General features: G+C 41.3%; 1 pseudogene; it reads left to right on the top strand.

Annotated features, from left to right (window-relative positions):
* LOC120294544 overlaps positions 1-8,056 on the top strand; it is a 38,799-nt pseudogene extending 30,743 nt beyond the window's left edge.
* Positions 8,057-24,528: the final 16,472 nt, after the last annotated feature.

The following is a 24,528-nucleotide window of genomic DNA, read 5'->3' as shown; positions in this document are numbered from 1 at the left end:
GACATAAAAGACCTTCAGGCGAATCATGAGCTTGTTGTTCATTTGGGGCGTTGTCAAACTTCCTATTGACTGATTGGGTTTCTATCTTTTTGAAGTTTATTAGTCATTATCTACATGTCAAGTATGTAACGGCAACTTTTCTGAACGGTGTATAGGTTGTTTGCTGGGGCTGTTCTGTGTACGCAAATATGCAGAAATTTATCCAGTTCCAGCTCACAGTAAGTGTTGCCGCTCTGGTGATAAATGTTTTGGTAGCAATATCTTCGGGCGATGTTCCGTCGAATGCATGTTGTTTTCGAAAGAACAGAGAAGGAGTTGACAGCAAAAGCTGTGCATCTTGTTCAGAAAATTGAAAAATGTTCAAATACATACTAGAACTTAACCATAAACCCACGTTGCCCACTAACAGCTTGCTTGGTCCACAAAACCAGCAACAAACTAACATAATAGCAAAAAAAAAAAAACGTGCAGCTAACTACTCTTACAAGATAAGATTGACCAAGTAAAACAACCATTAACTAAGTCCTAAAAAATAGAACATCAACAAGCTGACTAAACTAAACAAAGAAAAAAAATAGATAGTGCAGTCTTGATACATCAACACTCTCCACCTGGATCAAGTACTGCACACTCCTAGCTTTGCCCTAAGAAGTCCAAATCGACCAACATGAAATGACTTCGTGAATATATCTGCAACCTGGTTTTCTGAACTGCAATACACCAATTTCACCTCTCCAGCCTTTTGCACTTCTCTCAAGAAGTAAAACTTGACCTTAAAATGCTTTGTTCCTCCATGAAATACTAGATTTTGTGAAATGGCTAGAGTAGCTTGATTATCCACAAACACTTCTATGTCTTCTTCTTGCTGCATATGCATATCATCCATCAGCTTCTTCAACCATAATGCTTGATTCACAGCTGTAGTAGCTGCAATGAACTCAGCTTCTGCAGTTGATTGAGCAACTATTTCCTGCTTCTTTGAACACCAGGAAAAACATGCCGACCCAAATGTAAAGCAATAACCTGAAGTGCTCCTCATATCATCCACTGATCATGCCCAGTCACTGTCAGAATACCCTTGCAACTTAAAATCCTGAACTCTGTAAAACTTAATCCCATATGAAAGAGTACCTTTCAAGTACCTCAATACCCTCTTTGCAGCTACCATATGCAACTCACTTGCACAATTGAGAAATCTAGATAAGACACTTACAGGAAACATGATGTATGGCCTAGTTGCAGTGAGATACATAAGACAGCCAATCAAACTTCTATAAACTCTTTCATTTGTAGGTTCTGATCCATCCTTCTTTTGAAGCTTTTCCTCATGACCCATTGGAGTACTCACACTCTTGCACTCCTCCATGTTGAATCTCCTTAGGATCTCCTTCAAGTACTTCTGACAGATAAAAACTTCATTCTGAGTCTGATTAACCTCCATTCCTAGAAAATACGACATCTCACTAAGATTAGTCATTTCAAACATCTTCATCATCTCTTGCTTAAATGCAGTAATCTGAGCACTATTACTCCCTGTCACCAGCATATCATTCACATAAAGAGACACCACCACTAAGTCAGATACTAACTTCTTGACATATAGAGTGGATTCACTGAGACTTTTCTTCAAACACAGGCCCAACAAGTGCTCATCCATCTTACTGTACCATGCTCTGGGAGCTTGCCTGTGGCATCCGTATTTTGCTGACCTCGGAAAAATAACGATACGTTACATTTAGTAATGGTCCGACCATCAAAATTACCCTTATGTAACGTCACGATTGAGACCCTCTTCCACCTGCATTTATACCCTACTAACCAAACCTCCCGTACAAGTTGTTTCGACCACCATGCAGCCATGCAAGTAACTATATTTCAGCCATTGCACATGCGGAAATTTAAGGTCAATGTTTGGAGAAATTAGATCATGCATGAAAGACCATGCAGCCACAAATTGCCGGCCCAAACAACCCCGAGCCTTCTAATTATTTGTCCACGAATTGGGTCAACAAATCTTGAGGATTGTTGACCGGAGTGAGCCCAGCAACGGCCACGTTGCTTCGGGAGTCGACGCCAGCAGGACTCCAAGCCGTTGCAAGCGGAAGACACGCCTCCTCCCAGCTGTCCCTCGACCAAGCTGCCACCGAAAAACCTGCATGCATTGAATTAATTAGTCAACAAATTTAGGGAACAAAATGCTCGTAGACGTGAGCAAGAGAGAGAAAGAACCATGCGAAACCAGCAAGAGAGAGAAAGAGAGCAGCGAGCGAGAGAGTGAACGGCAAGAGGAAAGGAAGGAGGTCGCCCCCCTGCCGTGCACGCGCGCTGCCAACATTGATGCCGCTCGCACTTGTTGTTGTCAAGCCGTGTCTGTGACCGCGAGCTCCTCAGTTTCTCGCCGTCGACACCATCAGATTTTTCTACTAGCCTATGTAATGCAATGCTGTTATTGTCTGATGTAGTGCAGTTAGACTTGGAAATATTTGAGTTTGGATGTTGGATGCTGAATTCTTGGATGATTAAAGTAGATTGGGATTAAGGAATTGAGGAAATGCTTTGGTTTTCTATACGTACTTTCGATTCTTTTGAACTACAATCGAAAAACAGATTTTTGGTGGACTTTTGGAAGTAAGATAGCTAAGGTGTGGGCGTGGGATGCTACTGAATCCATAGTGCCCAGAATAACTCGTGTGTAGTTCAGTAGCCTTGTAAATTTTCTACGGAGAATTCTAGTACGAATTTGATCCCGACTTCTTCATGGATGTTGTGAGGAATTGTTTAAACTAGGACATATATTTTTTTCAGATTTTTCGGGATCAATATAGTTGGCATAAACTTATTTTAATGTGCGGTGCTTTTCTGCCGGAGTGTGAATTCTAGTCGATGGAAGAAACTTGAGGCTGAGTTGTGTGATTTACTGCTCTCTATACATGACTAATTAGGCTTTGTGTCCTTCATGAAATTCTTTCCTTAGGTCTTATTTATAATATACTAAAAATTTAGAATTTTCTGAGTTCATTTATTGGTTCTTCCAAAATTATTACTAAAACTGTACATTCTGATTTTGGTTGCTTTTATTCCGAATTTGCTCAAGTTTATTTCAAAGGTGAAGGCATTTTGGTTTATTATATACTAATGATGGTTTTGGCATTCAGTAAATCATTCAATACTGAAATTTCAATAAAAACTCAAATGGACTTCCGATGTTAATGAATTGAAAATGTTTTTGGTATTGAAATAATTTGAGGTGTATTGATGTCGTCGGACCCTCGGGTCGACGATGCCCCTGGAGTCGGGATGCCCATAGGATCGTAGGGTTCGATGCTTGTGGATGCATGGGGTCCGCAGAGCCCCAGAGGTTCCCCGGGAGTGTCGGGATGCCCGGATCGTATTCCAGAGGGTAGGGGTAACCATTCACATGGCGAGCCCCGAAGATTCCTCGTGATGCCAGGTGAGGTGCGAGATGCCTAAGAGGTGTGACATAACACGCTCTGGATGCCCGATGACTAAAAACTGGAGACTTTCGCGATGCTAGGTTGGGTGCGAATGCCCGGAGGGACGCAAACACTGGTCCTCTGGGAGAAAAATCTTTTGAGTTTTAAAAACTGATTGTTCGGCTAAGTTGCGCCTGATTATGGGATGAAATTGTATGGCATGGAATGGGACATGTCATAACAGTTTGGCCTTATAATCGGGACCCATGTGATTGAAATGATGTGTTTTGGTTTTGAAACTGCATTTGCTATTACTTTGAAAAGTTCTATTGATTTGATGCATACTCATTCCCCTGATTATGTTTTGTCTATCTTGCATGGAATTAGATAGTGATGGTTCTGCACGATATAGTTTAGTAGATCTTTAGTTGCTGAGTGGTTATACCCATCCCTTTTGAGGACTAACATTTCAGACTATATAAGATGCCTCTGCTGCCTGTACCTCCCGGTACATTCTATGGATTCCCGATCGACTTACAGTGGGAGCGGTCGGAACATCAAGACCCTGTGGTGCGAGGATTGACGTTCATGCGGGTGAGGGTCATTATGGTGTTCGATACCGATCTTCCCACCGGCCCTATACCCTAGGAGTACATTGCTATATTTCTCAGGCTTGGTAACCCAGTTGTCATTTCATTCCTCTGCATGAACAACACGCCTTTGTGATGAAAGTGCCCCAACCTCTTGTGCCATATTTCTGAATCATTGGCCTGACACTTGAATGCCATTTGCTCCTTCTCAAGAGGATTCAAAGAAAAAGTCTTATGTTGCATCTTTATCTTGAACAGCTCCTGACCACTAGAGTCAAAAATTAAACACTTCTCCTCTTCAAAAATCACCTTGAATCCCTTTTCTACCAACTACCCCACACTCAGCAAATTCTGATCAATCTCAGGCACATACATCACATCAAAAACTAGCTTAGTTCTAGCACAACTCTCCATTGCTACAGTCCATTTACCTTTCACTTCTAAGTACTCTCCATTTCCAATCCTCACTCTTGACTTCAACAACTTGTCAAGGTTTATAAACAGCTTTTCATCACTTGTCATGTGGTTTGTACAACCACTATCAACAAGCCAACTATCACATGGAGTACTAGAGGAGAAACAAGAGGCAACAAACAGTTGATCTATCTCTTGCCGGACTGCAACATGTACCTCACCTTGCTGCTGATCTCTCCTCTTTGCAGAACTTTTCAATGTGTCCAAGTTTATGACATTTTCTGCACCTTACATCTGGCCTCTTCCAACACCTAAAGTGTGGATGATTCTTTTTTCCACAGTGCTGACATGAGGAATATCTTCCCCAATTGTTCTTGGAGTTGCCCGCACTGTTCTCTCCTGCAGTAGCTTTTGAACCACTACTATCATTTCCTTTCTTCCCTTTCCACTTCTTGACTTTTCTTCCTACATTATATTGTTCTTTGGCCAGCAGAGCTCCTTCTGTACTTCCTTCCAGCCTCATTAACCTCCTTTGCTCTTGTGCTTGTAGAGCACTTAGCAATTCTGCCAACTTGATCTGAGACAAATCATTGATATTCTCCAAAGAGACAATGGTTGCCTCAAACCTTTCGGGCAAGGAGACAAGAATCTTTTGCATTAGCCTATTATCAAAGAGGTCAGTGCCTAGAACTCTTGCCTGATTTGCAATGCTTATCAACTTATCATAATACTCCTTAATTATCTCAGACTCCTTCATCTGCAGTCTCTCGAATTCTGTGATTAGATTTAGCCCCTTCATGCTTCTAATCCTCTCATCTCCTTGATACTCAGCTTTGAGGAAGTCCCAAATAGCTTTGGCTGCTGAAAATGGCAGGTGAGATAGCAGCATATAAACAAGACTTTGCCTTTGCTTTCCTTGTTGTCCTCTCCTTGTGAAACTTGATTTGATGATTGGATTGTCAAGAAGGTGAGCAACTTCATAATCTTGTTCCACAGCTTCCCAAAAATCACAACCCTCTAGATAGGCTCGCATTCTCACTGCCTAGGCTTGATAATTTTCTCCATCAAACGCTAGTGGAGCCATTGCTGAAAAACCACTCAATCCTGCCTCCATCTTGCTTTTAACTTCTATGGATGCAAACACACCTCATAGCCCCTTAAGATCAAGAAGGCTCTGATACCAGTGTTGTTTTCGAAAGAACAGAGAAGGAGTTGACAGCAAAAGTTGTGTATCTTGTTCAGAAAAGTGAAAAATGTTCAAATACGTACTAGAACGTAACCATAAACCCACGTTGCCCACTAACAGCTTGCTCGGTCCACAAAACCAGCAACAAACTAACAAAATAGCAACAAAAAAAAAAAAAGTGCAGCTAACTGCTCCTACAAGATAAGATTGCCCAAGTAAAACAACCATTAACTAAGTCCTAAAAAATAGGACATCAACAAACTGACTAAACTAAACAAAGAAAAAAAAAAGATAGTGCAGTCTTGATACATCAACAATGCAGCACAGGTTAGTGAATCTTTGCTTTCTTGGATGACCATGGCATTATTCTAGGGGAAGCCCCAACTATGTGACCCTAGTTCTCCTTGAGAGGATCACAAAGTGCCCTGAAGCATTGGTCAAGGTTCATTTTCTTGTCAAAATACTTATCCTTCTGGTGCAGCTTCTGTAGGTCAACCTTACCATGGATACTCTTCGAGCACTTGCACTGGCAACAGAGCCGCCCATGGAGGAAAGTACTCGAGTTGGCTGAAGGTTTGCGAGTCCCCATGTCTTGTTAAGCTTTAGCATCAAAGTAAAGGCAGTGTCTAGATATAATCAAACCCTCTGAAACCATGAAAAACCGAAAGTTTTTAAATTGCTGGAAAGCAGCAAAACAATTGTAGATATGGTTTTTGGTTTGCATGTAACTGGACACTGGAAATGGTAATAGATTAGAAGTGCATAAATTTTGCCTTTCAGAGAGAGATGTATCGGTCACTGGACATTGGTCTTTTAGTCCCAAATATTTTGCCTTTTCACTCTCTAAGCATATAGAGTGTTGGGGTGACAAAGATGTGACTCCTAATTCTAAATGCTTCCTTTAGCACATAAAATGCAAGTCTCATTTAAATTTGCTTCTCCTTCTCTTTCTTTGGCTGATGATTTGGTGATTGATTATGACATTGTCTTTGCTGTGTCGAAAACCTCTAATAACTAATGCCATGTGGAGGAACTTGACAGTGCAGGTCTTTCTATTCGTTGGTTTTTTTAGATACCTATTAAATTGTCTCATGGTCAGTTTGTTGCTTATTCAAGTCGCTGCTAATCAAGTACACGTCCTTCTTGTCCTGAACTATCGAGGCAAGAGTGTTCTTAGTTGAGCAATGAACCAAAGGAACATGCTGTCGACGTCAAGAATACAATGGTGTTCAATGCGTTTATCCTTTGTCAAGTAAGTAGAGATACTAAATTTGCACCCCCCCCGCGCCCACAATTCCACAAAATAATATAAAAAAAAGGCTAAAATACAGGATGCTCCAAAATAAAAGTGCCCTTTTGAGGTTGTATGGGTTCGTCAGTTTACAGTATCCATCTAAGCTTTAATGAGCCTCGTTGTTTAATTTTTTGTTCAAATGACAGATCTTCAATGAGTTCAATGCTTGAAAGACCGACGAACTGAATGTTTTCAGTGTAGTGGCGAAAACCTATCTTTTTATTGCTATCATTGCAGTTACCATTGTGCTTCAAGTGAGTGCTTTGGAATATTCACACTTTCATTTTTCAGATAAGTGTTTGCATATTCACGCAGCCTCTCTTGCTTGTGCCCCAGATTATAATTGTCGAGTTCCTTAGTAAGTTTGCTGAGACTGTAAGGCTCAACTGGAATCAGTGGCTTATTGCTGTAGGAATCAGCATTGTCAGGTTCGTCCATTTTTGGTACCCATACAGTTAATGTAGTACGTCACCCTTTTCTTTATGCAATCACATTAGTTATCTAGGAAATTTCTTCTGCTTGTAAGTCAATATACATGAAACATCTTTACCATAGCAGAATCGAAATAGCCCCTCTTAGTGAAATTTTGCTCTGCCAGGTGTTGAGAGTTCAATTGGTATTTTCGGGGCGTGAATCTGCTCCAAAACCTACACAAGATAAAACTCCTTTCAAATATCATCCAGAAAGAATCCGATTAAAGGCCATAAGTTATTGGAACAGCTTATTGCACCTTTGACATCATAGCAGCTTGAGCAAGGAAAATTGCTGCTTGAAACATCTTGTTACTCTTAAAAAAAATTTGACTGTACCTTCCGAGGCCAGATTCCAACGTGTGGAGCTGAGTAAATACTTAATTTGCATGCGAAGCTGTTTGTACCGGATGCTACGCGTATAGAAGGTCTCATATATTTTCATATGGATACAAATTTCAACTTGTTGCAACCCTCCACTGGTTGTCTAGTTTGCGATTTCGTCAATCTTATGTACGCTTGATTAATTTCTCACAAGGGTTGTGCATGGCGTTTGATTTTTGTTGTGCAGCTGGCCCCTTGCAGTACTTGGGAAACTCATTTCAGTCCCTTTCAAGTTTCTTCAGAAGCCATTCACGAGATGGTGGAATAATGCTAGTGATGAATGAGTATATATTCCCGTTCTGCTTCCGTACTTCCTACTATTTATTCCCAGTCTTCCTGTTGCATGAAGACGCGACTGTGCTAGTAATAATTGGACGATATTGAAGAGTTCCAAGCTTACTGGTTGTACATGCTGATTCCACCGTCCAAGTATAGTTTGATGTGCTCATCTTCCAATTTTACAATATTGATGCATATGTCAAGTGTAAATGGCAGAGAATACCAGGCTTGCTAAGCTAAAACCCCAGATGATTTCATTTATCTTGAATTATTAGAAGATGGCGAAGCTAGTCTTGGCTAAGTAGTAATCCGATAATATAAGTCCCCACTTTGTGGCACGTTCTTTCCATTAGAATCTTTCAAGTTGCTTCATCGAAGAGACCTGAAAAAATCTCATGCAGACTCCCGTGATGTGAATGGTTGTCTCATGGGTTGTTGGAATGGCTATTTGAATGAAGTAGCTAAAGAAATGAACAACAAACCCGGATATTTTGAAAACCAAAACCTTACTGTGAAGTTCTGTAGGCAGATGAATCTCCAGGGATGTCTAGTCGAGCTGCCAGCTCAGAATTGGCCAATTAACTCAGCTTCTTTGACCTCGATTCTGTATATTCGCTGGCACCAGTATAGGCAGATATAATCTGTACATTCTATTCGCCAATGTTTAACCTATGTTTACTTGCAGTTTAACTTTCCTTTCTACCGCCTAAACCAACTGATGCATGTAGGATTTGGTTGTAGTAAATTGAACAAATTCTCCTGACCACTCCATTTAATTTGTGACCATAGAAAAAAAAAAGTAACATTAAAAGGAACTAGAAACTTGAAGACAAAGATTAATTAGAGGATGTGCAATTGTTTAAAATTTTCTGAATAGGTTTAGCAACTTCCACACCAATGTCAGAACATTTTTTGTTCCAGTCTTCCTCAATGGATCAACTTGGAATAGGTCTATCACGTGCATCATCTGGATAATTCTCAGTTTTGTTAATATATCTCAATAGATCTGGCACAATTGTATACTTCAATTTGGAGACGCGGACCCCTGGAGTGTCATAACTTGGCAGAAATGGACACTTAAGTGCCGTAACTTACAAAAGTGACACTTAAGTGCCAAAATCGGAGCAAAATGGATCACTTGAGTGCCAATCCGGTCAAAATCCAGTGAAATTGTATACGTGGCATTTTTTGGCGACTTCTTTTACTGATGTGGCAAATGTTTTAAAAAAAAAAGCGCACGTGGACAACAAAAACGACATCGTCCATCCACACTGAGTGAGCTGACCTAAACGACGTCATTTTCCTTGGTGTTAAATGATGTCGTTTAGGTCATTTTGGCTTAAGCACACTTGGTCGTCGCCGTTCCTCCCCGTCCGCGTTCACACTACATCTCAGGCCCATCTCTCCGTTACCGTTCATGCCCAGAGGTGGTCATCGGTCCATCGTCAGTCGCCGTTGTTGGTCGTCGTTGCCGCTCACCATCGTTGGTGGTCGTCATCGCTCACTATCGTCGCTCCTCCAGGTTCGACCCCTTCTCCCCCTCCCCTGTGATGAAATTAGGGCTCGATTATTTTATTAGGGCTCCAATGGAAATTCTGTTGAAATGCGCACACTCTGTTTGGCTACTTCCTTGTGTGGAGATGCTCGCCTCGGTCTATGATTTCTGCAGTCGATGCTCGAGTGAAACGAAATATTGAATAAGGTGGAACTAGGAACTAGTGTGTTTGACTGAAACGAAATATTGAATCAAGTGGGATATGATAGATAGATTAAGGTGGAAGATGTGAAATAATGGCCCTCAAGTGCTCTGCAAAGAGCACGCAACTTTGCTATCAATCTGCTTTTGTTCCCTTGATTATAATATTTTGGTTCTTTTACTCCTTTCCTTATTGTTATTTCTAATCAAATAGTCAACATATATGCAGGGAACATTGAGGAGTGCAAAATTTGTTTTGACACTTTATATAAGGTAGTTTACCTGCAAGGGAGATATTTGGAACCGCATGTAAATACCTTCTTTTAAAATTTATGGATAAATTCAAGGCTTGGATTTTCCTCTGAATTTCTCTTGATTTGTGTAATGACCCTTGACACAATATATTAATGGCTAGACATCATAGAGTAAGGTATGATTTCTCCTTGTTGGATGAGAAATAGAACTTTCACCTTATATTTTTACATCGAGCTTTCCTTAATTTTATGTATGTATTTTCATAGGAAAAATAGATTTGATTAAGTTGATGTACATTCTCTCACATCGCAGGTTTAGTTCAGCAAAAGATAGTAGACAAAATTGCTTGGGCTGTGCTTGTTGTGGGGACCTCTTTTTTTATTAATATTTTAAGGGAATGGAAGGCAAATAATTAAAGTGACGACCTCTTTTTTGGTTGTCATGTAGGGGTATATTGTTAGTATGGGGACCTCTGTTTAATAAAGTCCATGAAAGTGGGGGGACTCCCATGTGCAATTGTCTATTGTCCTTTATGGATGTGGTCCCAAAAACTAATTATTCTTTTTCTTGTTCTTGGTGCAGAAATGGCTTATGACAAGGATTATGTCGCTATCATAGTTTGCTACGGTGGGGAATTTGTGATTGGGGAGGATAAGTGGGAGTATGAGGGTGGAAATGAGGGCACCATCTTTATCGAGATAAAGAAGGCATCTTATAAAGGATTTGTTATGGATATAATGACTTATTTGCCTTGTAAAGTTCAGAAGTTGCTGTATTGTATTATTGTGAAAGGCTTAAGAGATGGTTTGAGATACTTAGAAGATGATAATGGCTTCAGGGATGTTCTATACCATTATTTTCATGGTGAAGAGGTAAAAATATATGTTGAGTACAATAGTGAAAATGATGACGAAGATGATAATGGAGAGAAAGCCCAAGTAGGACAAGCAGGAGATGGTATTCAAGGTAATGCTGACGTTAGGGTCGAAGGAGGGCAAGATAGATATGATGGACAGGAGAGGAGCGCAGATGCAGTTTACCAAAGTGATGATGACATAGGTGATGTCACAATCACTGGATTAGATTGGGAAGAAGCTTAATCAAGTGATGATGATGATGAGGGGCTGCCTGCTGAAAATTTCATAAGTGATAACGATGACGAGGAGCTTGTAGAGTCAAGAAAAAAGCGAAGGGATTTTTTGATAGATAAGTTTGCAGCTTTGCAGGTAGCTGATAAAGTTCCAAACAGAGCCAAAGGCCCTACAGATGCCAGTGCTACTGGCGAGGAGACTGATTATGAAAAAAGCGTTGAGAATGCTACTTCCCAAGACGAGCTTGAAGAAGATGAAGGAGTTGTGCGTAGAAGGAAATGTAAGTTTCCTTCTTATGATCCATCCGTTGCCTCTCCTACTTTGTTGATAGGTATGAAATTTCATGATGCGAAACAATTTAGAGAAGCTATACTGAAGAACTCCTTTGCTACACAGAGGAAAATTGACTTCATTAGAAACACTAAGACCTTTGTAAGAGCTAAGTGTTCGCAGCAAAATTGTCCATGGAAGATCTATGGCGCATTTGTTAGGAGAAGTGGATCTTTCCATATTAGAGCCTACCAAGAGGAACATACTTGTTCCATTAATTTTGAAAATAAAAGGGTAACAAGTGCATGGTTGTTGAAGCACTTCTTTGAATTGATTAAGCCAATGCCTCAGATTAATAGCACTCAGTTCAAGATACTGGTGAAGGAGCAGGTAGGCATCAATATATCCATGAATTAATGCAAAAGATCGAAGCAAAAGGTGATAAAAATACTCATTGGTCAATACAACATTGAATATGGACAGTTGTGGGATTATGCTTGGAAGTGTAGGCTACAAAATCCTTCAAGTAGAGTGTATGTAGAGGTCGTGAAGAGACCACTTCCTGATATTGGGACCAAGTTCGATAAGTTCTATGTTTGCTTTGATGCATGCAAACGAAGATTTTTATCTGGTTATAGACTAATTATAGGATTGGACAAGTGTTTTTTGAAGGGCTTGTGCAAGGGAGAATTGCTGGCAGCAATTGGAAGAGATGCAAATAACCAAATGTTTCCACTGGCTTGGGCTGTTGTGAAGGTAGAAAACAAGGACAATTGGTATTGGTTCCTAAAAAATTTGATGACTGATTTGAAGATAACAAATGGGGCAGGGTGGACGTTCATGAGTGACCAACAAAAGGTAATGTTTGCTTTTTGAAAAATTTGGTCAATTGTTTGCTTTTTTATATCAACATGTCATTTGTTTACATTTATTATTTTGAATTATTGCAGGGACTGGTTCCAGCAATAGCTGAGTTGTTGCCTTATGCTGAACATCGAATGTGTGCGTGGCACATATACGCAAATTGGGCAAAGAACTATAAAGGGGACAAGCTACAGTCGCACTTTTAGCAGCTAGCAAAGAGCACGAATATGACTGACTTTAGGATGGCCAAAGAAGAACTGCTTTAATTGACAAATGAAGGTTATGAGGCACTATTCCAAACAGAACCGAAGTATTGGTGTAGGGCGTTCTTCAGCGAGGAATTCAAGTGCGATAACATCGATAACAACATCTGCGGATCATTCAATGGGAGGATAATAGATGCCAGATGCAAACCAATTATCTTGATGCTTGAAGACATACGGGTTATGGCCATAACTCGACTGCACAGACAAAGAGATGAGGCTGCAAAGTGGACTAAGTAATGTGGTCCTAGGATTGCTAAGAAATTGGATGAGAACTTGGCTGCAAGTAGGTATTGTCATCCCATTTGGAATGGGGATGAAGGATATGAGATAATGAAGGGTTTCGATAAATAGGGAGAAGCACACTATCAGTGCCATAAGTTGTGTACGGCGCTCGCTTTGGTGCCAAAAGTTTCTGTCGGATCACTTAAATGCCAAATCGAAGGAAAAACGATCACTTTGGTGCCACCGCGAGAAATTCCGGCCAAAATGATTACGTGGCTATATATTTTTTTAAAAAATCGATAAACACTTTAAACGACGTCGTTTTCTATCCTACTTAAGAAAACGACGCCGTATAGCTCATTTATGATTGAAATTATGGTTTTTTTTTATTCATCCTCGCCGACCTAGCTTGCTCGGCCACCGTTGCTTGGCCACCGTGCTTGCCCACCGTCACTTGACCACCATGCTCAGCCACCGTCGCTCGACCACCGTGCTCGGCCATCGTCGCTCGGCCATCGTGCTCGGCCACCATCACTCGGCCACCGTGCTCGGCCACCATCGCTCGGCCAAGAAGTGATGGGAAAATAGGAGGCGAGGGCGGAGAAGGAGGAGGAAGAAGGGGGGTTGAAGGTGCAGAGAGAGAGAGAAGACAATGAGTGCGAGGGAAACAAGGAGAGCGCAGATGGAGATGGTGGATTAGGCTCTATTCAGAGAGTGGCTAGTGCTGGTGTTGTTCTTCGGGGAAGAAGACACCGCCGCCATGGCTTCTCTCTCTCTCTGCTGGTGTTGTTCTTTGGGGAAGAAGACGACACCGCCATGGCTTCTCTCTCTCTCTCTCTCTCTTTCTACTGGTGTTGTTCTTCAGGGAAGAAGACAACGCCGCCATGGCCTCTCTCTCTCTCTCTCTCTCTCTCTCTCTCTCTCTCTCTCTCTCGATTTGGGGATTTAGGGTTTCGACTTGGGGTTTAAGACACCAAATGACGTCGTTTGGTAGTTTACACGCTGACTGGACTCTCTGGCGAGTCACATCAGTATAAGAAATTAATATATATAAAAAAAAAGGCCACGTCGGATTTCCGACCGATCAAATAGGCGTTGGCACCAAAATGAGCGTTTTTCAAATTTTTTGGCACTTAAAGTGATCCGACGGAAACTTTTGGCACCAAAGTGAGCGTCGTACACAACTTATGGCACTAATAGTGTACTTCTCCCCGATAAATATGTTGTCCATTTAGATATGAGGAAGTGTTTATATAGAGCATGGCAACTAAGTGGAATTCCTTGTGCACATGCCATATGTGCCATTGAATTGAAGGGCCACAATACATAAGACTACATTGATGATTGGTACAAGAAACCGAAATATTTTGCTTCGTATCAATTTATGTTATAGCCAATCAAAAGTAGCAAGTTTTGGGAGCCAACAAATCGCGAAGCACCTCAACCTTTGCCACTAAAGAAGAAAATAGGAAGATCAAAGCGAAAACGAAGAATAACGGAGGGAGAAGTCTCATGTCAGCGTAGGATGAATAGGACAAGTGTACCGATAAAGTGCTCTTTTTGCCACATAGCAGGGCACAATACTAAAGGTTGTCAATTAAGGAAGCAGCAGGAACAGTTGAGGTCAGCTGAAGGCCCCAGTGAAGGGACAGTTGGAGAAGAATAAACAGAAAGGCGAAGTGAGTCGACTGTTCTTCAGTCGACGACAATAAACCCAGTAAGTCATGAGAATTGTGTTTATGTTGCTTTATGATTGGTTATAAATATGTACATAGATATAAGTGACATGTATGTAATGTTTTTGTCTTTGTTAGGTCACGAGAATGACACGTGAAGAATTGCCCGAAGCCCCTGCTATACCTTAAACTGAAGGGCCTTCAAAGAACGTAAGGAAGAAGATAGCCACATGAAGGATTGGCCGAAGCCCCTGCTATACCTGAAACTAAAGGGCCTATTCAAAGAATGCAAGGTAGAAGACAGCCAGCTACAGGATTAGCTGAAGCAACTAGAGGGCCAGTTAAGTCAACTGTTCTTCAGCAGCAGCAAAAAAAAAAACCCGGTAAGTTCAATAATTTGAGTTTAGTTTTCTTTACATTGTTATATGGCATGATGTTATATTTATGATGTCCTTTGCCTTTTTCTTAGATTCGAAAAAAGGCAAGCTAGAGCTCAGCTGCCAATAGAGGGCCCAACTAAAGGGTCACCACAAGATCCATCACCAAGGCCACCACAAAGGCCACTAGAAGGGTCATCACAAGGGCCACCACAAAAGCCAACCGAAAGGTGTCACTGAAGCTGAAGGGCTAAATAGAAAAACAACCAGAAGAAAGCCAAATCAAAAGCCACCTACAAGAAGGCCATCCAAAAGACGCCTAGCCGAAGAATTGGCCGAAGAAGTCCCTATTGTAGCTGAACAACCATAACAAGAGCCCAAGAAATCACATGCGAGAAGAAGAGCCAACCAATTACAAGTACCTAAAAGTAACGCTCCCCTTTGAACAAGAGGGGCTCTTGGGAAGAGGCTAAAATAATATGGTTATGGCCTTTATACAAATGAGCGTTCTGAAATAATTATTCTTAATGTAAGTTTTATAGGCTGCATTTAATTTAATTTATAGTGCAAACTTTTTTTGATAATTGAATTTTCTTTTTGAAGCCTAGGAGAAGTTCAGATTTTCTTATCTCTCAAGACCCAACTCAAGAATCAACGACTGCGCCAACAAAGAAGAAGACATTGGCTGCGCCAACAAGAAAGAAGAGTAAAAAGAACCCAGTTACAAATCCATCTGAATCAGTTCAACCTACAACAGTTGCAACTCCTTCTGAATCAGTTCAACTTAGGACAATTGCAGCTCCATCAAAATCAACGCATCCCGAGACAGTTGAAGAAGAAGTCTCACTTCCAGTTAAAAAAAGTGCAAGGATTATGAATCAAGTGCAAGGTCCGTCAAAAGGAGCACGAACAGGAGGCAATGTGCATATTGATTGATGAAATGGGATGTGATATGGTTTGTGGGGCTGAGGAGTCAATTGTTTTACTGTGGCTTTTTTTTTTTTTTTATAATACTTTGTCATTGAGTTTGTGAGACTTCATTTTAATATCAATGGAATGATCTTGTTGCTTGTCATTTTTGCCTTTTTCATTTTTTACTTCTACGTACTGCTTCTGGTGGTGGGTCTGTAGTGGTGGCTAGTGTGCTCGTGTGGCTGGTGATGGCGGCTGGTGAAGCCTAGTGGTGGTGGGTCCATTGTGGGGGTTGGGTTGGGGCCTATTGCTGTAGCTAGTACTGGTGCAAGAGTGTAGTGTGCATAGCCTAGTTGCACGAGCCCCTTTTATAACAGACCCACGACCCACCACCAACAATGGCTGCTAATGGTGGGTCTATGGTGGTGGCTATGTGCTAGTGTGGTAGTTGAGATGCTGGTATTGCTAGTGATGGTGGCTACGTGCTGGTGTGGTAGCTGGGATGCTGGTGTTGCTAGTGGTGGTGGCTACGTGCTGGTGTGGTAGTTGGGATGCTGGTGTTGCTAGTGGTGGTGGCCAGTGGTGACTGTTGATGCCTACTGATGGTGGGTCTATTATAGGGGTTGGGTTAGGAGTTTTTTGTTGCACCTGGTGCAAGATGTAAATGTGCAATATGCACATCTTGCACCAGGTAGTGCTGGTGCAAGCTGGTATAAGGCACCTTGCACTAGCAACTTCTGCAGCAGCATACCACCAGCATAGTGGTGGCTGGTGGTGGCTTAAGTGGATGCCTGGGATGCTTGGTGTGGCTGATGGTGATGGCTGAAGGCCGATGGTGGCCAATGGTGGGCGGTGGTGGTGGTTGGTAGTAGCTTATGGCTGGTGCAATTTATAGAATAAATGTACAAAAAAAATTGGCACTTAACTAATCATATTCTAAAAAACCTAGCACTTAAGTGTTCACTTTTAATCACAAATGGCACTTAAGTAATCACTTTTAATAATAACTTGACACTTAAATGACTATTTTTTTTTATCACGACTGGCACTTAAGTGATCACTAGATACAACTTATAGCACTCTAGTAATCACTCGTGTATGTTCTATATATATGGTGGTTTGCCAAACCAGAGAAGTTGTTGGTTTATGTGGTTCAACTTATGGCAACTCTATTTAATTCAATGTTTGCTGCTGGTTTACATTCAATTCAAATAAAGAAGTCACCATAATACATCGACCCAATATACATTCCATCATCACCGATTTATATTTGAGAATAAGCAAAAACATAGTACAAATAGTATCTCATTCATTCATTCATTCATTCCATTTCCTTGACCTCCCTACAAGCACAAGAAGTAATACATAATACACATGACAACCAAAAAAAAAAAAAAAAAAAATGCCACAACAATCTTATAGACAACACAAAACTTATTTTCATCTTCTACCAAAATAAGTTACATTTCATTCAAAACAAGTACATTTCTCCACTCATTTACAATTATGACAGTTGGAGAAACTTCTTCTTATTTTCCAGTACTTTACATTTCATCATAAAGTAAGATAGACAAAAAAACAGCAATACAATAAACGCTTGGTAACACTTTCATTCAATTTTCATCCTTGAAACGTCATTCTTCAAATGGTTAGCAGAAAATGCTTGAGCTTGTATTGAGTCAACATCGTCCAAGTCGTCCACAAGCGTAGATGGAGGTTGATGACATTCATCAAGTAGGTCCAATATCACCTCTGTTGCTCGGTGAGAGAATTTCGCATCGACCCATTTGAAGTATTTGCACTTTGACCATTCTCTATATCAGGCACATTCATAAAATCTTTTCCCAGGATTCATTCGAGTCCACAATATTCTTCTTGGACTTGGTAACCCACAAAAACAGAAACGCTCGCCTTCTCCTTCACTTCGGCAAGAGAAATTTGAGCCGCTGCTAAAAGTCTTGCTCTCCACTTCCAATATTCGACTGTAGAATTTGGGGCAAATCGAATTAGGGTTCGGGATTAGGGGTCCAGCGCTTTAATGGCATTTTGCCCAATTTAGGGTTTTAGATTTAGGGCGATTGGGGAGACGACGGCGTTTTGGCTGATTTAAGAGCTCTATTTTGGCCAACACCCGAAATGACGTCGTTTGGGGTGAATTAGAGCTGACTCAGCTCTCTGGCAAGCCACCTCAACGAGAAATATTAATATTTAATTGCCACGTATGATTTCCGACCGACTTTGCCGGAGGTGGCACTTAGGTGTCCCACTTTTCTTACAATGTGGCACTTAAGTGTCACTTTCGTAAGTTATGGCATTTAAGTGTCTCTTTGTGCCAAGTTATGGTACTTGAAGCATTCTTTTGCCCTTCAATTTATCAGCACCAAAGTCAGAGTGAATGATCCTTTGCTTCATTTCAACCAGCAATACACATATATGACCTGCACATTTGATCACATTCGTGTTATAGCACCCATCAATGCAACAGAAGCCAAACCCAAGACGAAAACCAAAAACAAATGGAGGAGGAGCAGAATCAGATAGAATATTGCAGCCATAAACGCCCTCTAATCCTCTGTGACTTCCGTGGGGTCGATGAGAAAGTCAACTGCCATGGTTGCAATAACCCCATCCTAGCCTTGCCTCCACCACCTACGCCTGCAAAGCCTGCAACTCTTACCTCCACTCTTGTTTTGAACTCCTTACTTGTCAGAATATTTTGAGAGATAAGTGCATTGGAAGTTCTCAAACTTGTTAACAAAGTGCAATTTAGTCCTAAAATTTTTAAAAAGTGCAATTAAATCCTAAAACTTATTACGCAAGTATAATCAAGTTCTAAAACTTTCAAAAAATGCAACCAAGTTTGAAACTTGTTAAATTGGTTCAATCAAGTCCTTTCATTGATAGCTTATTGGAAACTTTCAGATGCGATTGTACTTTCATAACAAGTTTTAGGATTTGATTATACTTTTAAAAGTCTTGAGACTTGATTGCATATTTTAAAAATTTTAGGATTTAATTACATATTTTAAAAATTTTAGGACTTAACTACACTTCCATGACAAGTTTGAGGAGTTCTAATGTATTTATCTGAATATTTAAATAATAATTTTTATCTAACAGTTTAAACTTTTAAAACAGTTGATAATCTCATGTTACTTAGCTGAAACACCTTATCACCCTCCACACACTCTACCTTAAGCTTGCATGGAGGCAACACAACTGCACTTTCCGTCACTCTGCCATCCTTGGCTTCAGCTTATGCTGCGACGTCTGCAAATTCTACCTCGGTGCTCGCTGTGCAACGCGTTACTTGACCATGAAATATGGAGATAGGGGTCATCCCTCTTTCCTCAGAGAAACTGAATTCAACGCCATTTACAACAGTGACATGTGGAATGACACCGGCATGGACGGCCATCTGTTTCAGTGCGTGATCCCTTTGTTTTTCTGGTCTTTCCATTTCCACTGATCTCCATTCCCATGGCCGGAAATGATCAAGTCCAAGTGCCGCTTCCTCCCGCTTATTTTTGCCAAAACCTTCCTGGAAGAGGATTCGGGTGAGCACTACTGCAATGCATGCGAAACAGAGAAGAATCTGGTGTCCGCAGTGTGACTATATTGCTTATGTTAGTTTTACCATATCTGAGTTATCTCCTTGCGGCAAATGGCTTTTCTGGTCGAATTTGCCGCAGTCAGAATCCATTTCATGTTCGATGGAATGATTCAACTTGTTAGGTTGATTTTGGACATTTATACAAAAATTTCTTATCAGTTCCTCAAATTTTGTAAATTCAATCTCTTTCCTTTTCAGAGGAATAATTATTCACTTCTGATTTCCTAGGCATTTCTTTGAAAAGGGTTCTTCTGGGTTGATGCAATCTCGAGGCACGGAGGCGTTTACATCGGCGTTTTCTTAATTTCAGGTGCTGCCTTCGATTTTGGGCGAGTGCAAGATGGATGCCAAGCTGAGAGAAGACCTTGCGAATGATGCTGGACTCTGGAGAGTAGACATGAAGATATGGGCGCTTCGTGAGTGGAAACATGTTTTGGCAAGGAATCAGAGAAATCACAGCAAAGTTGGAGTCTTTCACAGCCACACGCGCCAAACACATCTCATCATTGAAGCCTGAGGTCCACTCGCCTTTTTGCTCTTCCTCCACTGAGGCTTCTGCTTAAAGGAAGGGTTGTAAAATTGCTGGTTATTACAGGCTAAAGAAAGAAGTCTCTGGTTGTTAATGTGTCTTTGTCCATTCTGCGAACTCCTTGGAGTATGCTTGTACATCAATCTGTGTCTTTGTCCATTCTGCTAACGACCACTCTCCAGTGGTAAGGCCGCAGTTAAAGAAATGGGTGCTGAGTAACTGTGCAGGAAACAAAGTGGTCTTTCTACTGGGGTTTCAAAATACGTGGCTAAAGCTAACGTTTTCAAAAGCACAAGTTTGAGGAACCTCTCCTTTGGGTTATCGTTTTCTTCCTCGTCCCATAAAAGATGGGACAGTTCCAGCGTCTTAATATGAGTTCAATTCACTTGAGACGGTGCAAATGTGCGATCTGCATTCTGTTTCAGGGATAGATGTCAACCCAGCATCGAAACTCCATCCGTCTCCCATCCCTTTCTGATTAATTGTCTCCCCCCTCCTTGCTATGGCAATGTAGGCTTTAAGTCAACGATGCTTACGGCATAACAATACAGTCAATGATATGCTTGATCCTCTTCGACACTGTTGACATGGAACCTGCCATGTGATCGCTTCTCAATTGGTCAACAATGCTATAAAATTTATTCAGGTGGTCCTTGTTGCTTGACAAGTTTGACTGGTGGGGCAAAAAGATCTAAAAACTGAGACTTCCTCTCGTTCAGGGAATGCCAAATTTTAATCTGAGCTCCAAGTCGTTGGTTGCTAAAAAATCGCTCTTGCCAGCACACAGCTCTGAGATACAATCCAAGAAGAAGATGGAGAACATCGAGATTCGGCATTTTGCTCATGAACACCCCTTGGTTCTGCTAGCCAACATCACCGACCCTCAATCTGCTCTGGCCAAAGATGGCAAAAACGTTCAAGAAGTCAAGTGCAACAGCTGCAGTTCACCGGTTAAAGGTGTGGACTACAAGTGCAGGGACTGCAAGTTTTTCCTGCACGAGTCATGATTGGAACTGCCAAGACTGCTGAAGCATCCATACCATTCACCTTCATATGGAAAAAGCCCAGCTTTATCTCCTGCACCTGCTGCTGCTCAATCATCTTCGACTTCAACTTCCGCTGCAAAGACTGTCAATTCAACCTTGATGCCAAGTGCACTGCCCAGTAATTGAACATCGAGTGTGAGGACGGAGGCCGCTTGTTTTTTTCTGGTGGAGACCAATCAGCCGGTGCATTACTGGTGTGATTGTTGTACTAAATTAGTACGTCCATGATGGGATGCGATGAGAACGCACCATTTCGTCTTGATATGCTACGATAGAAAGACACCCTTTTTGAAAGGGTGTGAGGGAGTCATATAAAAGGCTCCTGAAAACAACCGTTAGAATGATTGTTTAGAACGTACGCTCAGAAATTTCTCTCATTTTCTTGTCCCCTTTCCATCAAAGAAAAAGAAGGCATTCTCTTTCTCCTTTACGAGAACAATTGGCATTTATGCCGTGGAAATTGGATGCTTTCCTCATCATTGCATTCATACCAACGTAAAGTAATATTGTTCGTGATTCATCCGTAATTCAATGATCGTTCCGGGGTACATTATTGACCGCGCATCGGAAACAGTCATCAACTTCCTTCCAACAGTGATGTATGCAACGACTTCGGTCGTGAGACACGCCTTGTTCAGTGCATGGTCCCAGCCTGCCCTCTTTGCTTCCACTTCCATCGAGCCCGCTTCGCCTTTCAGAGAAGATCAAGTCCAAGTGCCACTTCCACTCCCTCACCTTCACCAAGACTTGGGTCGAGGACGACTTCGGTGAGTACTACTGCGACGTGTGCGAGCAGGTGAGGAACCCAAAGCGTCTGCTTATCACTGTATTGAGCGCAACTTCATTGCTCCTGTCAACTGCACTGTCTTGGAGGTAAACGATCCGATGCTCCCATTTGATCGGTTTCTTTATTAATTTAATGATCTCTTGCAATGTGATGCTCGTTTGATTGATTTTATTCTCAGGTATGACCACCCATAATAGCGGAGTACGAGAATGGTGCAAAGATCAGGAGAGATCACGCAAATGATGCCGCCCAAAAGCTCATTAGATGTATTTACGATGTGCGTGCTGAGGAAGAAAAATTAGCGAAAGAGTTTGAAGATCACGGCAAAATTGAAGGCAGTGAGAGATACTTGTGCTCGGTATGTTGCATCTAGGAACCAAACAACATGACCAGAGGAGAGTTGTGCAAAACTCTAGCTGAGTTATGCAGACGCGGTGAATAGCATTGTTTTTGCCATCAGAAACCTGTCTGTTGTTTACTGGTATTATAAATTCCTTTGGGTTAGTCATTGCACCACAAAATCCGCATCTAAGATGCTAACCCAGGATTGATAGTTTTTCATATATACATTTGTTGCACATCACTCGGCTTTGCATGAACTTTCGTGAGCTCGAAACATCGGAAATCCCACACATGTTACTGCAAATACGGGAGGCTGCTGACCTCTATTTGTGACTGAGATGACAAGCTTCAGGTAGAGCATACGAAAACATCATTTGGAACTTAATTGCAGCAAAGATCATATCACTTCCTGCAGCTTTTATGGGAGAATTGCTCTCTTCATTTTCTGCAAAATCAAGCAATTTGAATTGATGGGAGAACAGTAGAGGTGGCAAAATGGGTCGTGGACCCATTTTGCACCCATATTTTTCACAAATGGGTCAAATGTGAGTTATGAAGTTGTAATGGGCCATGACCCACATTCGACCCATTTTAAGTTTAGTTTTATATGGATCGAAAATGGGTCATACGTTCTGACACATTTTTTACCCATTTTTAAAACCCAAAAAAACATGAAAATCCTCAACGACACAGCCCTTCGACCTTCGTCCTCCGCCACTCGCCGCCACGGCTCACCTCCGCCGCCCGCCGCCGCTCCCTCGAAGGTTGCCGACGACTGGCGAGGCTCGAGCTTGGCGAGGCTCGAGACTCGCCGGATCTAGTGAGGCTCGAGCTCGTCGGCGTCGGGTGGGGCCTCAACCTCGCTAGATAGCGGCGAGATTGAGCCCCGCCCGACACCGGCAAGCTCAAGTCTCACCAAATTCGGCGAGGCTCAGCCGTGAGGCTCGAGCTCACCGGCGTCGGGTGGGGCCTCGACCTCGCCGGATCGGTGAGATCGAGCCTCGCCCAATGCCGGCGAGCTCGAGCCTCGCCGGATCCGTGGCGTGGCTCGGCCTTGCCGACGACTGGCGAGGCTCAAGACTCACCGGATCTGGCGAGGCTCGAGCTCACCGGCATCGGGCGAGGCCTTGGCTCGTCGGATTGGCGAGATTGAGCCCGCCCGACGCCGGCGAGCTCAATCTCGCCCGTGGTCGATTGCTAGCGATCGTCATGGCCGACGGACGGCCGAAGAAGAACAAAAAAAAAAAAAAAAGAGAGAAAAATTAAAAATTAATTATTAAAAATTAAAAATGATATTTAAAAAAATTATAAAAATAATATTTTTAAAATAAAAATAATTAACTTTTTATTTTTAAAATAATTAAAAATATATTTTTAAAAATTAAAAATTCGATTTTTTAAAAAATATTTAAGAAAGAATTATAAAAAATTTCCATTAAATTGGTATTGCATTAAAATTGTTAAAAAATTTGTATTGCATAAAAATATTTTAACAATAAGTAGGTTTTAGCAATACGGGTCGGGTTGGGTATGGGTCGGGTACGGATCGAGTCGGGTATGAGTCATTATATTTACACTACAAGAATATGAGTCAAAACGGGATAAATAGGTCAAATATGGGTCGATCCATTTTCAACCCAACCCATACCCGACTCCACCCACCTATTTGCCACCCCTAGAGAACAGTAACAATTCGAACAATATCAAATTAACACAACGGAATAAAATAATCTCATCTCTTGTGTAAACCTAATATGAATCAATATAGTCAAGTAAAATAAATACCAAGCACGCAAACACATACCACATGTAGAAAATTTATTCACATATACAACTAATCAATCAAGAAAAAACATATCCATATATGATTGTAAAACACTGAGATCAATAAATACAGTGGAATTAAAGTGTACCCGTTTGAGCCATTGCTTCACTTGAAGAAAAGTAGATCACTCTGATAGTCAGAGATCTATTAAAATGCCAAATCTTCCTCTCTATGACCTATTTCGATATAGCAGCTTTCAATGGGATTAAAGCAATCGATAGGTATAACCTACCTTTCTATAGGCTAGAGAGGAGACCTAGCAAACCCTAATCAACAACGTGTCAACTGGGCTCTTCCCATTACGGGCTTCAGTTAAACACAATTGCCTACACTTTGCTGCTCAACTAGGCCCGTTATCAATAGATGCCAATACCAAATTTAATCAGATCATTGTAGGGTTCAACAAATATTGGAATATCTATTAACCCGATTATTTAAAATAAAAAAATCAAATTGTTTTTACGTGGAAAACCTCATCGATGTGAGGAGATCAAAAATCACAGGACTGGAGTCCACCCGAAAATCTTCACTATCAACAAAATTGGGTGAATAATATTCTTCTCTAGTAAATACTAGAGGTACATAGCAACAAAGACCTCAAGAACATAATTCTTGGCAATACACATGAATTTCACGAGAGATAAAGGATAAATCTAACCAAAAACACAGGTTTTGATTAATCCACGAAAAACCTAATGTATAGAGC

The sequence above is a fragment of the Eucalyptus grandis genome, chromosome 6 (assembly GCF_016545825.1).
Source record: "Eucalyptus grandis isolate ANBG69807.140 chromosome 6, ASM1654582v1, whole genome shotgun sequence".
NCBI classification, from domain to species: domain Eukaryota; kingdom Viridiplantae; phylum Streptophyta; class Magnoliopsida; order Myrtales; family Myrtaceae; genus Eucalyptus; species Eucalyptus grandis.
The sequence above is the reverse complement of the archived record's forward strand: the minus strand, read 5'-3'. Positions and strand labels throughout refer to the sequence as shown.